The sequence below is a fragment of the Mastacembelus armatus genome, chromosome 17 (genome assembly GCF_900324485.2).
Source record: "Mastacembelus armatus chromosome 17, fMasArm1.2, whole genome shotgun sequence".
Taxonomy (NCBI): Eukaryota; Metazoa; Chordata; class Actinopteri; order Synbranchiformes; family Mastacembelidae; genus Mastacembelus; species Mastacembelus armatus.
Window position 1 is genome coordinate 24,932,314 of NC_046649.1, and position 17,323 is coordinate 24,949,636.

Here is a 17,323-nt window from a genome sequence, read left to right on the forward strand (position 1 = left end):
GTCATGTCAAACTATATTTGCAAGAAACTGAGCCATGCAGCAACAGTGCAATCTTTTCAAGTATTTCTATGTAAGATCACAGGGCTAAGGTATAAACCAATGCAATATGCAATTTTTGTTGTGTGTATATTTCAGATGCCTGTATTACAACATTTCTGTAGATGAATAAATAGGATGTTACTTCCCTAACAGTGAAATGAAAACTGTAATTTTCTGGTGTATTTATTTATTTATTGACTCGATGTGTAACCTCTGGGCCTCTCCCCAATCTGACCAGCGATGACATGTTTAGCTGCATGTCGTCGTTTTGTCGCTGGCTGTCTAGGTGGTGACAATTGGACTACTTTATGGGAAAAACGCGGTGTGGTAGCGAGGGACGGCATCCATCCCACTTTGAATGTTGCAGCCCTCATCTCTAGAAATTTGGCCGGGTTAGGAAAGGGGAACTGAACCCAACCCCTCCGGGAGTCAGGATAGGCTCGGTCCATCCCCCAGTTGGTTCCCTCCCCCGAGAAAACATTTGCGGTGGTCTGTTTTCGCCACGCTGCCGGGAGCGACCCCGTCTCCTCCCGTAGCGCACCTCAGTCCACTCAGCGACCAGAGGCCAACTCATGGCTGGGCTGCACTGTTTTTTTGAATATGTATTTATTGTTGTATTTATTTATTTTATTTATTTATTTGTGTATTTATTTATTAATAAGGTATGTGTGTATATATTGTACTATGTGCTTTTGGACTTTAGTATATATATGAATTAGAAACAAAAAAACAACAAAAAAATTTTTCAAAACAAACAAAAAATGGGTTAGGGTTAACAAAAAAAAAACAGAAATATGCAATCAAAAAAATATAGTGCCCGTCGCCGACGTTTCGACCGTGTTGAGGTCTTCTTCAGGGTGAGGGCACTCAAAAAATGACTGTGCTTTCTGGCTGCAGGCTTCTTGATGTTGTCCTGTTGGTCAGAGCAAGAATGAGGGAGAGTGGTGGGTGCTCCTATTTATAGTCTCCTCCCCTCAGAGAAACTCCATCCACTTTAAAATAAGTGTTTTAGTTCTCTCAAAAAAAGTTTTAGCTCTTCTTCTTTTTAACCCTTTTCTATTAGAACTATGAATTTAATGTTTTCAATTTATATTTTAGGGTTAGGTTTAGAGTTGGGGTTAGGTATAGAGGGTGAAAGTCGCGATGACTCTCATTAGAATGACTGTCATTTGCATAGTGGCTGTGATTGGTCACAAGGAAGTTTGAAAATCAGCAAACAGGGAGCCCAGAGGACAGGCAGGTGGAGTTGCATGTGAATAGGAGGCACTGTGTGAATTGAAAAGCAAGCAAAAGAACAATATGTACTGAAGAAAAAATGAATTAAAAAAATATATATATGAGAGGAAGTAAAACAAATGAATGAGATGAAGTAAATCAGATGAAAAAGAAGAGTTTAAAAAATGTGTAAGCTTGTGGCATGTAAAAATCCATCTATTTCAGACTTGCATTTTGACTAGTATCTCACAAGAGTCCATTTGTTTTGAGTGAAAGTGAGTGAAAATGGAGAGAAGTGAGTTTGAATGATGAGAGAAGCAGACTGTAGTCATTGCTGTGTGAGAGCCAGGGTTGGGGTTAAGGGATGAGGGCTGAGGGTTAACCCCAGCTCAGCAGCTAGGTATAGAGGGTGAAAGTCACGATGACTCTCATTAGAATGACTCGCATTTGCATAGTGGCTGTGATTGGTCAGAAGGAAGTTTGAAAATCAGCAGACAGGGAGCTCAGAGGACAGGCAGATGGAGTATATGAGATGAAGTCAATCAAAGCCATGAGATGAAGTGAATCATGAAAAAGAAGAGTAAAAAATGTAAGCTTGTGGCATATAAAATGCACCTATTTCAGACCTGCATTTTGACTAGTATCTCACAAGAGTGAATCTGTTTTCTTTTGAAATGAAAATAGATGAAAATAGTGGCTGTGTGTGTGTGTGTCATAAAGAAGCCAAATATGGATGGATGGCTACAGGTCAGATGTAGTTGCAAGTCATGCTGTGCTGGCAGTGGATATCCGCCCCCCTGTGGTAGCATTGGGCATTGCAAAAGTTAGGGTAATCGGAATCAGAATCGGTTTTATTGCCAGGTACAGCAAAGAACACTTTACAGTACTAGGAATTTGTCTTGGTGTCTGGAGCAAGCATATATGCAGGAGTATGTACATAGTTTTATAATAAACTAGAAAGAATAAATAAAAATAAAATAAATATATATATAATTTTGTCCTGCGATGGACTGGTGACCTGTCCAGGGTGGACCCCTGCCTTCCACCCGAGAGAGAGCTGGGATAGGCTCCAGCAGATCCCCGTGACCCTGATCCAGGAAAAAGCGGGTATAGAAAATGGATGGATGGATATATATCATTTTATTCATCTGTCACCATTTTTTGACATTTGGATGTTTTAAGATTTTCTGAATGTGCCTTATTGAGATAACACCCAAACAAGTAGTAATAAACTTATGATTTGGATTTTGATTTGAACAATTTAAGTTCAGTATAATATTAATAATATATGTACCCCCTGTTATTGGACCATACTTTTTTGGCAGCATGTTTATAAAGGCTCTAGTTTTCATTTCTGTAGTGTTCACTTGCACAATATTGCTAGGAACCTTCTGTGTAGCCCAAAAGAAATACCCATCTCCATCCCAAATCCTGTGCCTAAAAGGCCAAGCCCCACCCAAAACAGTATTTTTGTGTAATTTCAGAAATCCGTAAAACCTTACCCCATGTTGTTGGTCTTTGATACTGAATCCTATGGATCAGAATCAAATTTATGGCCAAGTTTGTGCACACAAATAAGGAATTTGATTCAAAGCTCTCTCTGTACAAATCTTAACATAAAAGTACAATATTATTGACGAATATTTTAGTATATGTAATATAATCAGCGAAATAGTGCAAGCAGGAGTGTAACAGCCATTTTTGTTTTATTTTTCATACCGTATTAGCGATGCTTTCATCATTAGGGGGATGCAACAGATCCAAAAGAGCATTCTCACCAAATATCAATGTAACATGATGCACGATTTTTACATTATTTTCATACAAAGTTGTGGAGACTTGTAATATCACACTAATGCTGCTAATACAGAGCTCCAGAGTGTGACTAAAAATTAAACTGAATAAGTATTTTCCTTGGTCCCATTGGTGCACCAAATTTCTTTTTGTCTCTGTGTATGTCATTTCCCCCCATCTCACGCTCGTCAAAACCAATCAAAAGGTGTGGTCAAAGAATGGCCGTTCACAGTGCATTTGCTGTTGGTCAGCAGCATTTCAATGTCAGACAGCTGCTGACTGAAGCAATGAGGAGTCAGAGCATGGGCGGTTTGTTCCTAAGGGCGATTGGGCGACGCACCAAAGGGTTAAAGAGAGGATTTAAAAAAAAATACATTAAGATTTTTAATCACATTAACATTATCTGTCACTGTTGTAGGCAGTTAATCCTGCCTGTCTCAGAATATGGTCCAATCAGCGTCAAGGCTTGTTCCGTGGATGCTGCTTCCGCCCCATTTGGGCCGATTTCAGTCCCGGTGAAAATCGCCCAGATAGTTCTCACAGACTGTCATATTGATTTGTTTTCAAACTTTAGACGCTGCAATGTATTTTGTATGTTTTCCGGAAGGGCTTGCACTAACGTGCTTTCGTCATATGTAACCCGGTGTTACAATTCCCGGGAGTAGCAAGCTAGCGGGATTCACGGTCAACATAGCTAACGTTACCTCATCTCAGAGCAACACGATCAAATCGTTAAGAGAAATACCATTCAGTTGTTGTAGTAATCAGGATGAATTGGCAACTAAAGAATCAGGACCACCCCGACCAAAGTTAAACCCAAAACAAGTATCTATAAAGGGGGGAACTGTATAATCGGGGTTTTTCGCGGAGCTGGTATGAGCGGAAAATATGGCTAGCGGGCTGTGAAGTAGCTAACGCTTTGTTTTGCTACTCAAGCATTCTGTTTCATCCTGATGGAGGCACCGGCACGGACACCACATGGACAACGACAGGTGTGTGTTGCTTTTACATCCAAACATGTCTCTGAGGGTGAACCAATAAATAGCAACCCACTGCTGATGATCACTGGTATGTTCATTCATTGTAGAGCCGAATTATTATTCAAGACATTGACAATGAACTCCAGGATGTAGCTGTCCACAAAATACTGTAGACTGTGTAGCTGATGGAGAGAATTTGGGGTTGATTCCATCTAGCGGTTACTCTGGTTGTATTCATATATGCAGGGATCATAAAAAACTAATTGTTCAGTGCAGTGTGACAATGTGTAGTTTGCTAGCTGTTCATTTACCCATTTAATGGGTCACCCTAGCCATCATGGCAACCTGAGATTTGTCAGGATCCGCCACTGAGTCAGAGATGATTAACGTCCATGGCCTGCACATTTTATTGCTTTTTTCAATTTACAGAACTATCAATGTGCATGAGAAATACCATATATAATGTATTAATGTTTTTGGTGCACTTTAATTTTGTGCTAATGCACCGAAATGAAAAAAATTAGGGACACCATTGCAACTATGTGCAACCTTGTTCTAGGTGCAAAGAATATTTATTTGAGAGACTCAGTCTTTAGTTAAGCAAATACTTGTTCAGAAATGTTTTGTTTGCATTACTGATTGCAATAGATTGGGAGCGGTGAGTGTCTATTGACAGTCAACAGTGAGTGACAGTAGTCACGAGCTGATGACTTTGGCCGGACGTCCCTGACCTTTCCAGTTATTGCAGTCATGTTCCAGGGACTGACTTGCACACAGACTTAGCTAGCTGCTAGCATTACGACGGAGCTGCCTGACACCAGCTGCTACTTCCAAACATCAATTTGTAGCCAAACATAAATGAAGGGTTTTCTTCATTAAAGGATAACTTAATATTCCTTGTTATTATGGAGAAACTCGCCTGAAAAAGGCAGTTATTAAAAAAATTGTACCAGTAAAAATGAGTATGTATTGATCTATGGTTTTTCATAAATTAAAGTCGACTGTTTTGTTCTTGTAAACTCTTGTATGAGTCAAAGCATGTATGAGTATGTATTTTGTAAAAATATACAGATAAATGCGCGTATTCTAGCTCCCTATAATCAGGACAGGAAGCTCTATGTAGACAGGCCAAATGAGCATCAACAGTAATTTTTAGTAAAATATGAGATAAACTTTATTTTTCCCTGAAAGCAAACGTATATATTTTTGTCTGTTATTTCAGAAAATAAATTAAAAAAAACATTGTTGAAAGGCGTGGAGTCTGGCGGTGAACTTCACCCAGCAACGATGGAGGCCCCGCCCCCTCAGGTTCCAGCCAATCACAGCGCAGCGCTGTGACACTTTGAGTGACGGAGACGCTGGGGCAGAGACGCTGACGTTCGGAAAAGAAGTTTGTTGTTTGCCAAGAAGATGCTGTGTTTGGACATTTGTAAGAAGGTTAGTGTCGTGTTTGTTGAAGTTTCCGTGTTGTTGGACATTTTTACAAGCATTAGTATCGTGTCTGAAGCGGGACAGGCTAATGTGGCCGGGTTAGCGTCAATAAGTCCGAAGCAACATTTCAAAGCACTGACGGCGCCTGTTTCCAGCTGTTGTAAGGTACGAGAAGGAGATGTAATTGTTAAATTAATTGTGATTAAATAGTAATAATGTTCGTTTGGTTTCCTAACTTTTGTGGATTTTTTTTTTTATAGTGCAGCCTTTATTGAGTCACCTTTTATCCTGTGTTGTCACCAAATTCATTTGGCATATCATCAGTGTCCTATTATTAATTTAATGCCGCTTTTCTATTACACAGTTTTAGCCCTTCTCAGCTCGACTCGTGTTAGATCATTTTCCAGTACAATTGAGTACTGGACCGTCATAGCGGGGCGGGGACGGTGCTTCCTTTAGGGCCGCGGTGTTTTTGGAGCAGCGTTAGCAATTTGCTAACGATGCTAAATGGAAAACAAACTCTAGTTTTTAAAATGGCGGGTTTGACTCGGGCGTGGCGCTCAGGACTCGTCCAGTGACGTCACTCCCTGTCCAATCGGTGACCCGCAGTCTGGTGACGTACCTGCTCCCAGGTACTGTCCCATAACGGAAAACCAAAGATAAACAGTCTGGTCGAGCCGAGTAGTGCTGGTAGAAAAGCTGTTTGTTTTTTTTAAATATAATAGCTTTTAGCCTGTGTAGTAGTACCAGGTGCAGCCTGGGCATCAGCAACGTCATGTTGCTTTTAGCACAAACCAGTAAGTGGAAAACTATAGAATATTTTCCCCCCAATAAATATTTTTCAAAGTTATGTTGAAGTTTTTGTCCCAAACCACATGTTGTATGATGAAAATGGAATGGGTACTAGCAGTGAAGCAGAAGGATGAAAATGTGTCAGACCATGGAGTCTTTCAAAAAGCATCTTAAAACATTTTTACTTCAAAAAGCATTTTAGTTTGAATGCTGTATTGTTTTGCTGTATGTGTGGTTTTAATCAAGTTGTAGCTCTTTGAGATTTTGGTATCAATGTAAAGTGCAGTATAAATGAAATGGAGGTATTATTGGGGAGCACAGGATGTTTTACCTTGAGTGACTTGAACAGGTACTTTAAAAAGTAGTCGTACATATGATGTACACTGACAAGACAAACTGAATTACTGTTTTACTCAAACTAATAACATTCAGTAGCTTTATGAACTTTTAGGCATTTGAGCATGTTCACAAGCAGATGTCGACTGATTAATCAGTTGGCTGATAGCCATTTTTAACATGGATCAGCCTATTGCTGAGCATATTAAGCTGATTAACAGACAGGCTCATGTGTGGGCAGCCCAGTGTTGTTGTGGGACCTGTGGGATGCTGCCCCTTGACAGTCACATTGTAAAATGACAAGTGGAGGCTAACTAACTTTAGAAAAATATGAGACGAAACATTATGCTTCAACCCAATAATCGTATTTCCAGATAAATCACCAAAGATCGTCTGGATAATTTGAATAACATCTGACAAAACTTATACCAAATATAACCTTAAAGTCTCACGATTCGAATGGTGTAAAGCTATATAGGATTGAATTATCACAGTGACTACAGTTTCTTAGCAGGGGTGATTTTAGACCCTTTTTAGATGTAGATAGAAATACTTTATTCATCCCAAACTGGGAAATTCCACTGTTGCAGCACTAATTTACAGGTACTTGACATAAACACAAATTTCACAAGAAAAAGAAAACTATAAGAAGTTATTTGAAAAGATAGAATATATAAGTTATATACAATATACAGTATATAAGAGTGCAAATTTAAACAGAAAACCTGTGCAAATATTGCCAGGGGGTGTGCTCAAACACACCTAAATTTTGTTTCAGCACACCTAAATAAACTGACCCATGAAATTAAAAATTCTGATTTACTGTTCAATTTTTTATTTTAATGGAAATTTATCTCTTGTGCAGTTTAAGCAAAGTGTCTCTCAGATAGAAAGCTACTGGCGAAGGATATGATCCACGGGAGCCAAAGGTATTTCTGATTGACATAAGTGGATGAAAGAACATCCACTGTAGTTTGGTTTTGTGGTCTTTGTGTATTTTATTCCTTGGCATTTAAGTGTGGTGACCTCAAATGAAAAATTAGGATTAATAGATGTAGTGCAAGGATTTTGAGTTCTATGACTTTTTAACTCCACTGCAAATGTATAGAAAGTATAACTTCAGTGTATTAACTGATCTGCTCTTTTGTTTGATTTCTGTAGGTTATTTTGAACTCTACTGCTTTTCTTTTTTAAAGCAGTGTGTATTTGTATTTCTTGCTTGATGCTTTTTCCCCTGGAAATTTAAGGAGGCCATTAACATGTAGAGGTGTGGTAAATGGCCGAGGGCAAGACCAGAATGGATGCAGAGGTATGTCAATGTCAAATAGATGGGACCTAGGTTGATGTAAAGGTTTTGCATAAGTATCTAAAACTACTATTCTAATGTTTTTTTTGGTCTCGTTTTTCTCTCCATGTGATGTTTTTAATTATTTCCACTTCTCTTTCAAAAACAGGAATGTAGGACCTTCGTCATGAGTTGTCCAAGCTAGATGCACTGTGGTGGAACATGGAAATTATCCAATTGTGCATCTTCTTTAAATGGAGTTGTATGAGAAACACCATGTTACATTATATTTGCATTTTTTAAATACATTGAGTAACATAAACAGAATTGCTAAAGTTGCTTTTTGTTTTAAAAATGTGTGTCCAGCACAGATCCAGAGGTACTTGCTTGACATAAGTGGATGAAAGAACATCAACTGTAGTTTGGTTTTGTGCTATTTCTGTTGGTATTTCATTCCTTGGCATTTAAGTGTGGTGACCTCAAATGAAAAATTAGGATTAATAGATATTGTGCAAGTATTTTGATTTCTGTGAATTTTGATTAACTCCACTGTATGCTCACCCAGCAGCAGGCTTCCACAACCAGGTTCACCCAGCAGCCTAGAGCTCCAGGTTCACCCAGGGCATGCCTCTACAACCAGGCTCACGCAGCAGCCAGCAGCCCAGAGATCCAGGTTCACCCAGCAGCAGGTCTCCACAATCATGCTCACCCAGACACAAGCATCCACAGCCAGCTTTTATTTGTATAGCACCAAATCACAATACAAATAATCTCAAGGCACTTTACAGAAACAAAAAGGAGGGGAAAGGAGCTTGGTGGACTGATGGTCCTCGGGCAGTCTAGGCCTATAGCAGCATAACTGGGGATGGTTCAGGATTACCTGAAGCCAGCCATAGCTATATGATTTGTTAAAGAAGAAGGTTTTAAGTCTAGCCTTGAAAGTACAGAACAGACAAAACCAGCCTGGTGCTCCATGCTCACCCAGGCACAAGCATCCACAGCCAGCCTTATACAGCAGCAACAACCAGCCACACCTCCAGCCACAAATAGCCTGGAGCTCCATGCTCACCCAGGCACAAATCTCCACAGCCAGGCTTACACAAGAGCAACAACCAGCCTACAGCCCTGTGCTCACCCATCCACAAGAATCCACAGCCAAGTTTACACAGCAGCCACAACCAGCCTGGAGCTCCATGCTCACCCAGGCACAAGCGTCCACAGCCAGACTTAAACAGCATCAACAACCAGCCATACCTCCAGCCACAACCATCCTGGAGCTCCATGCTCACCCAGCAGGAGTCCTCTACAGGCAGGCTTACCCAGCAGCCAACAGTCCACTGATCCACGCTCACCTAGCCACAAGCATCCACAGCCAGCTTTACACAGTAGCAATCTACATCCTAGATCACCATGGGCACTCACATAGAAGCATCCATTGCCCAAGCACCATGGTCTCTCAGGTACAAGCATTCATTATCAGTCTTGTAGACAGCAGCACCAACCAGTCTGCAGCCCAGTGTTCAATCGGCAGCAGGCCTCCACAGGCAGGCTTACCCAGCAGCCAGCAGTCTACTGCTCCACGCTCTCCCAGCCGCAAGCATCGACAGCCAGCTTTCCACAGTAGCAGTCTTCATCCTAGAGCACCATGGTCACTCAGGTACAAGCATTCATTGCCAGCCTTGTTGACAGCAGCACCAACCAGTCTACAGCCCAATGCTCAACCGGCAGCAGGCCTCCACAGGCAGGCTTACCCAGCAGTCAGCAGTCCACTGCTCTGTGCTCTCCCAGCCCCAAGCATCTACAGCCAACTTTACACAGCAGCATGCTCACCTAGCCACAAGAATCAACAGCCAGCTTTACATAGTAGCAATATTCATCCTAGAGCACCATGGTCACTCAGGTACAAGCATCCATAACCAGAACACCATGGCCACTCATGTACAAGCATTCATTATCAGCCTTGTAGACAGCAGCACCAACCAGTCTACTGCCCAATGCTCAACCGGCAGCAGGCCTCCACAGGCAGGCTTACCCAGCAGCCAGCAGTCCACTGCTCTGCGCTCTCCCAGCCCCAAGCATCCACAGCCAGCTTTACACAGCACCAATCTTCAAGCTAGAGCACCATGGTCACTCAGGTACAAGCATTGATTACCAGCCTTGTTGACAGCAGACCAACCAGTCTACTGCCCAATGCTCAACCAGCAGCAGGCCTCCACAGGCAGGCTTACCCAGCAGCCAGCAGTCCATTGCTCCGTGCTCTCCCAGCCCCAAGCATCCACAGCCAACTTTACAGAAAAGCATGCTCACCTAGCAACAAGAATCAACACCCAGCTTTACACAGTGGTAATATTCATTGTAGAGCACTACGGCCACTCAGGTACAAGAATCCATTACCAGAGCACCATGGCCACTCATGTACCAGCATTCATTATCAGCCTTGTAGACAGCAGCACCAAACAGTCTGCAGCCCAATGTTCAACCGGCAACAGGCCTCCAAAGGCAGGCTTACCCAGCAGCCAGCAGTCCACTGCTCTGCGCTCTCCCAGCCCCAAGCATCCACAGCCAACCTTGCACAGCAGCAATCCTCATCCTAGAGCACCGTGGTCACTTGTGTACAAGCATCCATTACCAGAGTACCATGGGCACTCAGGTACCAGCATTCATTCTCAGCCTTGTAGACAGCAACACCACAGTCTGCAGCCCAATGTTCAACCGGCAACAGGCCTCCAAAGGCAGGCTTACCCAGCAGCCAGCAGTCCACTGGTCTGCACTCTCCCAGCCCCAAGCATCCACAGCCAGCTTTCCACAGTAGCAGTCTTCATCCTAGAGCACCACGGTCACTCAGGTACAAGCATCCATTACAAGAGCACAATAGCCATTCAGGTACTAGCATTCATTATCAGCCTTTTAGACAGCAGCACCAACCAGTCTACTGCCCAATGCTCAACCAGCAGCAGGCCTCCACAGGCAGGCTTACCCAGCAGTCAGCAGTCCACTGCTCTGCGTGCTCCCAGTCCCAAGCATCCACAGCCAACCTTGCACAGCAGCAATCTTCAACCTAGAGCACCATGGTCACTCAGGTACAAGCATTGATCACCAGCCTTTTTGACAGCAGCGCCAACCAGTCTACTGCCCAATGCTCAACCGGCAGCAGGCCTCCACAGGCAGGCTTACCCAGCAGTCAGCAGTCCACTGCTCTTCCCTCTCCCAGCCCCAAGCATCTACAGCCATCCTTGCACAGCAGCAATCTTCATCCTAGAGCACTATGGTCACTCAGGTACAAGCATTCATTATCATTCTTGTAGACAGCAGCACCAACCAGTCTGCAGCCCAGTGTTCAATCGGCAGCAGTCCTCCACAGGCAGGCTTACCCAGCAGCCAGCAGTCTACTACTCCACGCTCTCCCAGTCGCAAGCATCGACAGCCAGCTTTACACAGTAACAATTTTTATTGCACAGCATCATGGTCACTCAGCTACCAGCATTAATTATCAGCCTTGTAGACAGCAACACCGCACAGTCTGCAGCCCAGTGTTCAACCAGCAGCAGGCCTCCACAGGCAGGCTTACCCAGCAGTCAGCAGTCCACTGCTCTGCCCTCTCCCAGCCCCAAGCATCCACAGCCAACCTTGCACAGCAGCAATCTTCATCCTAGAGCACCATGGTCACTCATGTACAAGCATTCATTATCAGTCTTGTAGACAGCAGCACCAACCAGTCTGCAGCCCAGTGTTCAATCGGCAGCAGGCCTCCACAGGCAGGCTTACCCAGCAGCCAGCAGTCTACTGCTCCACGCTCTCCTAGTCGCAAACATCGACAGCCAGCTTTACACAGTAGCAATCTTCATCCTACAGCACCATGCTCACTCAGGAGAAGCATTCATTATCAGTCTTGTAGACATCAGAACCAACCAGTCTACTACCCAATGCTCAACCAGCAGCAGGCCTCCACAGGCAGGCTTACCCAGCAGCCAGCAGTCCATTGCTCCGTGCTCACCCAGCCACAAGCATCCACAGCCAGCTTTACACAGCAGCATGCTCACCTAGCCACAAGAATCAACAGCCAGCTTTTCACAGTAGCAATATTCATCCTAGAGCACCATGGTCACTTAGGTACAAGCATCCATAATCAGAATACCATGGCCACTCATGTACAAGCATTCATTATCAGCCTTGTAGACAGCAGCACCAACCAGTCTACTGCCCAATGCTCAACCGGCAGCAGGCCTCCACAGGCAGGCTTACCCAGCAGTCAGCAGTCCACTGCTCTGTGCCCTCCCAGCCCCAAGCATCCACAGCCAAACTTGCACAGCAGCAATCCTCAACCTAGAGCACCATTGTCATTCATGTACAAGCATCTATTAATAGCGTTTTGGACAGCAGAACCAACCAGTCTACTGCCCAATGCTCAACTGGCAGCAGGCCTCCACAGGCAGGCTTACCCAGCAGGCAGCATTCAGAAACAAGTAATGTAGTAATTTACAGTCAAGTAGAAAAATTTATTTCCAGCCTCATACACAGCAGCAACAATTGACTTATCAAGTAATTATCAGTCAGGTGCAAATGTTCTTTACCAGCCTTGTATTCAATACCAAGTCAGTATTTGTACTAATGGTCACTCAGTTACAAACATCAATTACCAGGTTTTTATGTAGCAGCAATAATCAGCCTATTGACCAAATGTCACTCATCCACATGTCAGAAAGTGCTTGAAGTTCTATCTTCTTACAGACAGCTGTCATACTATACAACTGTTTATTACCAGCCTGTTCCTCACCAGCCTTGTATTCATGAGGCAACAGTCAGTGTTTGGACTAATGGTGACTGAGGTACTGACATCAATTACCAGCCCTTCTACTCAGCAGCAACAAGCAGCCTATGGAGTTATGGTTACTCAGCTACAAACATCCATTATCAGCATTGTACTCAGCAGCAAGAATCAGTATGCATTAATGTTCACTCAAGTACAAACGTCCATTACCAGCCTTGTACACAGCAGCAACAATCAGCTAATGGAACCATGGACACTTAGATATAAACATCTATTACCAGCTTTGTATACAGCATTAACAATCAGCCTATGGACCCATGATGGCTGAGGTACTAACATCCATTACAGCCTTGTATTCAATAGCAACAAGCAGCCTGCTGAGTAATGGTCACTAAGGCCAAAACATCCATTACCAGCCTTGTACACAGCATCAGCAATCAACCTATGATATAACAGTCATTTAAGCATAAAAATACATTACCAGCCTTGAATACAGCAGCAACAAGAAGCTTATGCATCTATGGTTACTCAGGTACAAACATCAATTACCAGCTTTGTACTCAGCAGCAACATTCAACCCAAGGAGTTATACTCAGTCAAATAAAAACTTCTATCAGCCTTGTACACACCAGCAACAGTCAACCTACCAGAAATGTCTCTTGACTAATGGTGAGTCAAGCAGAAACATCCATTACCAGCCTTGTATTCAGCAGCAACAATCAATCTATGGAGTAACAGTCAGTCAAGCATATACATTACCAGACTTGTACAGAAGAGCAACAATCAAACTGTGGATTGGCAGTCAGTCAAGCACCCATTTCCAGCCTTGTACAGAGCAGCAGCAATCAGTTTTTGGACTAATGGTGAGTCAAGCACACACATGCATTACCAGCCTTGTACACAGCAGCAACAAGCAGCCTATGAGCCTATGGACCCATGTTGGCTGATATACAAATGTCCATTATCATTTTTATACACATCAGCAACATTGAACCTATGATATAATAATCACTCAGATTCAAACATTCATTACCAGCCTTGTAGACAGCAGCAACAATCAGCCTTTTTGCCTATGGTGACTAACATACAAACATCCGATATCAGCCTTGTAGACAGCATCAACAAATAACATATTGTATAATAACCAGTCAAGCTAAAACGTCCAATGCCAGCCTTGTACACAGCAGTAATAAGCAGTTTATGAAACCATGGTCACTCAGGTACAAATATCCATTACCAGCGTTGTACTCAGCGGCAACAATCAGTCTTTAGACTAATGGTTACTCAGGTACTAACATGCACTTCCAGCCTTGTACCCCGAAGCAATAATCAATGGTTGGAGTAATAAGTCAAGTATATACATCCATTGTCACTTTTATAGTCAGCAGCAACAAAACCAATGGAGTAATAATCAATTAAAAGCACCTATTACCAGTCTTATATAAAGCAGCAGCAGTTAGTCTACAAGCTCATGTTCTTTGTGATATAAACATCTTTTACCAGCTTTGTATTCAGCAGCAATAATCAACTTATGGACTAATGTTGAGTCAAACACAAACATCCATTACCAGCCTTGTACTAAGCAGCAACAAGCAACCTATGGATCCATGGTTACTCAGGTACAAACATCCATTACCAGCCTTGTATTCAGCAGGAACTATGAAACTATGTAGTACCAGTCAAATAAAAATATCCAATTTTAACCTCATATACAACAGCAAAAATCAATGTATGGAGTAATAGTCAGGTAATGAATGTTTATGCTTGACTATCTTGTACATGGCAGTACCAAACATTCTATGGATTAATTATCACTCAGATACAAGCACTCATTACCTGTCATATACACAGCAGCAGTAATCAAGTAATAGTCAGTCAGCTACAAACATCCATTACCAGTCTTGTACACCTTTACAACAAGCAGCCTATGGATTAATGGTGAGTCAAACAAAAACATCTATTACCCGCCTTGTAGTCAGCAGCAACAAGCAGCCTATGGACTAACAGTGAGTCAAGTACAATCATCAATTACCAGCCTTGTAGTCAGCAGCAACAATTAATCTATGTAGTAATACTCAAATAGAAACATCCAATAACAGTCTTGTACACAGCAGTAACAAGCAGCTTATGGACTAATATTGAGTCAAGCACAAACCCCCATTACCAGCCTTGTACTTAGTAGAAACAATCAAACTATGTAGTAGTTAATCAAGTAAAAATGTCCATTAGCAGTTTTGCATACAGCAGCAACAATTAACATACAGAATGGTAGTCAAATAAATACATCCATTACCAGCCTTCTTCACAGCAGCAACAAGCAGTCTATGGATTAATAATGAGTCAAGCACAAACATATATTACCAGCGTTATACTCACCAATAACAATCAACCTATGGACTAATGTTCAATAAACTACAAACATCTGTTTCCAGCCCTGTACAAAACAGAAACAATCTATTTGTACACTTATAATCAGTCAAGTGCAAGGATCTATTACCAGTTCTGTACACATCAGTAGTAATCTATGCCATAATGATCATTCAGATATAAACATTCATTACCAACCTTATATACAGCAGCCACAATCAGTATTTGGAGTATTGGGCGTTCAAGTAGAAACATCCATTACCAGCCTTGTACACAGCAGGAACAATCAGCCTTTGGACCCATAGTCACTGAAATTCAAACATCCATTACCAGCCTTGTACACAGCAGGACTGATCAATCTATGGACCCATGGTCACTCTGATATAAACACCCAGTACCAGCCTCATGCACAGCAGCAGCAATCTATATATTAATGCTCACTAAGTTACAAGCATTTGTTTACCAGCTTTGTATACAGCTCCAACAGTTATGCTATATATTAATGTTCACTCAGGTAGAAAGATCCATTACCAGGCTTTTACATAGCAGCATCAATGAGCCTATGGACCCTTGGTGACTAACATACAAACATCCAATACCATCCTAGTTCACAGCATCAACAATCAACTTATTGAGAAATAATCACTGAAGTTCAAGCATTCATTACCAGCCTTATACACAGCAACAACAATCAGCCTGTGAAGTAATGGTTATTCAGTACAAACATCCATTAGCAGTTTTGTACACAGCAGCAACAAACAATCTTTGGGGTAATGGCCACTCAGGTACAAACATCCATTATCAGCTTTGTACACAGCAGCAACAAGAAGCCTACAGACCCATAGTCACTCATCCAAAAGTCGCCTGTTGTTCTAAGTTCATAAGGACACAAATATTCAATATGCTATGTTTTCACTCAGGTAAGCACCAGATGAAAGCTTATTGGTTGTTGAATCAACACAGGGCAGTTGCATCACTGTAGATACAAATAATGAGGATCTATAAGGGAACTAAGAAAAGGGCTCATATTTCAACAAGGGTGTGAGGTGTGTGGTTTATTCCAGGACCAGATAAAAGCTTATTTGTTGTTGAATCAACGCAGGGCAGTTGCATCAGTGTAGATTCAAGTAATGCGGAGCTATAAGGCAAGCAACTAAAAACAGCTTATAGGCGAAGAATAATTTGAGGTGATAGTGTGATTCTTGGAACAAATGTAAGGTTGTAGATTGTTTGATAGAGTATTAGCATTAGTGTTAATAAAAATGAGAAAGACATATAGTAAAAAGGGAATTCAAAGAATTTCCAGTTTGATATGAATGACAGAAGCAAACATAACATTGAAATGTTAATTGTAAGTTTTGTATTGTAACTTACGAAATGAAAATGTAGAATATGGTAGTGGTAATTAGAATTTCCAGATTCTGAGTTATGAAATGAAAATGTGGAATTTGGCAGTGGTAATTGGAATTTCCAGATTGTGAGTTATTAAATGAAAATGTGGAATTTGGCAGCTGTAATTGGAATTTTCAGATTGTGAGTTATGAAATGAAAATGTGGAATCTGGCAGCAGTCATTGTAAGGTCTAGATCGTAAGTTATTAAATGAAAGTGTGGAATCTGGTAGCTATAATTGGAATTTCCAGATTGAGTGATTAAAACAAAAATGTGGAATCTGGCAGCAGTCATTGTAAGTTCCAGATTGTGATTTATTAAATGATAATTTCGAATTTGGTGGCTGTATTTGGAATATCCAGATTGTAAGTCATGAAGTGAAAATGTGGAATCTGTTAGCTGTAATTGTGAGTTATGAAATGAAAATATGCAGTTCTTAAGCAGTAATTGCAGGTTCCAGATTGTAGTTTTGTAAATGGCAAATTGGAATTTCGCAGCGGTAAATCGGATTTCCGGATTGTGAGTTATGAAATGAAAATGTAAAGAAGAGGTGGATTAGATAAAAGCTGATGATATCATTCACTACATCTTTTTTACAGTAGTCATTTTGACTATTCATAAGAGGATTAGTAGTTTTCTATGGCCATAGTAGGGAACATGAGCTGGAATTAGACCATCAGGAGACAGGTTAGTTTTATTCTATTGATGATGTGTTGTAATAGTAATGCTTATGGGCTGAACAACAGTGCAGAGTACCTGGCCTTTTTGGAGTCTCTTGGGGGGCTGCTGAAAGGTGCTCCTACCGGGGAGCAGTGAAACCTGGAGGGGCGTGATTGGGAGGAACGGTTAGGGTTAGGGTTAGGGTTAGGTATAGAGGGTGAAAGTCACGATGACTCTCATTAGAATGACTCTCATTGCATAGGTG